Here is a 1965-nt window from a genome sequence, read left to right as displayed (position 1 = left end):
CAGCTGTTATGAGGCCCCCATACACATATACAGCAGAGGACTGTCTGGTCTGGACTGAGAGAAGATGCATCTAAGCCTCAAGATACTTGAGGCCCCAGGGAGTAGGAAGGCCTGGTGAGGTGGGGGTGGGGACATCCTCTTGGAGACAGGTTTGGAGTGGGTGTTTGGGTAGGGGCAGAGGGGGTCTGGGATGAGGAACAGTCAGAGGGAGGACCAGGAGAACCTGGAGGGGGAATAAAGACTATACTGTAAAAAAATATTAAAGAGAAAAAAACTGTATTTAACACAACACAGTCTCCAACATCACTGAGGTGTCTGACCACGACCATGACCATCGTTGCTTAAAAGGGGAAACTAAGTTGCTGAGCAGCCCCAGCTTCAGCTTTCTTGTCAGCTTCAGGGGGCACAGCACTCCTACTGCAGGTGTCTCTATCTGCTTCCCCTCTTGTGGATCTTGCAGGTTGCTCACCCTCTGGACCTTTAGGCCAAAACCTTGCCAGTCTCAGGAAAGCCGCAGTGTAGAGTTGCAGGCACAATCTCCAAAGCTAGGTGCAGTTAATCTCAGAGATACTGAATGCCCTCATTCATAGGGTTACAACAGAAATATCTCCAGGCAAACTGCTCCTTCCTACAGCCTCAAGACTTGAGAGGCTACATTACATTAAGGTTGGGCACATTCTTGTCTGCCAGCCCCTGATGTTTGGGCATGTGGACATGTTTCTTGTCAATCATCATGCCTTCCTTAGAAAGAAGTTCATAGATGGCAATCAGTTCTTCTTCGGCATCAGCATTGCTGCGGCTGCAGGTTAAAACGCGGAGGCTGGATAGGAACGACATACTCCTTTACAAATTTCTAAGGCAGGCAGATGATGTCAGTGGTGAGGAAAATCACAGTGATGTGAATATAAAGACTGGATAGGGAGATACGTAACAATTAAAAGCACTGCCCCAATGACAGAGGTTAGACATGGGTGTTATTGTTCAGATGATGAAGGAAAGTCTCCCCCCTGAGAACGTTCCATCACTTGCTGTGAGCAGTCAAGACTTATGGAATTTCCTTGGAGGAAGTTATACCACATTGAGAGCAATGGTGAATTCTAGATACTTCCTCTCCATTTGATACGACTTGCCCTAAGAAAGTTTGCCCCACAGGTCCTCTGTGATGTACCACCTCATGACAGTCCCCACGCTTGAGATGAAGTGAGCACAGACTGAAACTATGAGTTCAGGCATTTTGTCACAGTTAGAGAGTACTGAGGGTATTCTCTAGCTCTCTCTAATACACAAGGTTACTCTGAGTTACAGAGGATCCTGGGGAAGTAAAAGCAGGTGGGGGTGCGGTGTACACAACACAAATGCAAAAGGAAAATAAATCAGAACTAAAAATTAAAAACCTGGACAGAAAATGTGAGTTTGGGGGAAAAATTATATAAAACTATTATTTTTGCCAACTTTTTCTCTTCTGAAGCAGAGGACGAATTATAAAATAATAACTTAGTGTTCTGCTTATTACTTTAGCTAAGCACTTTTCCTGTATGTACCTTACAAACTGGACCCAGATATAAGCAAGACTGAACTCATTATTGTCCCCTGAAGACAGCATGATTCTAAATCAGCTAAAATATGAGGCTCGGGGTAACTTTGGGGCTAGTAATAAAATTCATGGTGCTTAAATTGCTCACTTCTAATGCATATTTTACAAGTCTCAAAGGAAAGCTCTGGAACTCATCATTTCCCCCCTTTTCTCATTACTGTATCTGATGCACTTTCCAACTTTGAGAGATGCATTTAATACTTTCTATAGCAGTGAAAGTTCCTCTCTGATAGAACTTGAAGACGCTATAGAGTAGAACCTGCTGAGAACTGTCACCTTATTTGCTTAAACTAGAAGACTGGGGAAGCCTTTACACGAACCCCTTGGCTCTGATGTCAGGAAAAGCTCCCTCATCTAAACCACATTGAGCT

At 44.2% G+C, this 1965-nt stretch overlaps 1 pseudogene; it reads right to left on the bottom strand.

Annotated features, from left to right (window-relative positions):
- Positions 1–341: 341 nt before the first annotated feature.
- LOC115032794 (small ribosomal subunit protein eS10 pseudogene) lies at positions 342–791 on the bottom strand (annotated as a pseudogene).
- Positions 792–1965: the final 1174 nt, after the last annotated feature.

The sequence above is a fragment of the Mus caroli genome, unplaced genomic scaffold (genome assembly GCF_978045245.1).
Source record: "Mus caroli unplaced genomic scaffold, Mus_caroli_1 scaffold_14, whole genome shotgun sequence".
Classification (NCBI taxonomy): domain Eukaryota; kingdom Metazoa; phylum Chordata; class Mammalia; order Rodentia; family Muridae; genus Mus; species Mus caroli.
The sequence above is the reverse complement of the archived record's forward strand: the minus strand, read 5'-3'. Positions and strand labels throughout refer to the sequence as shown.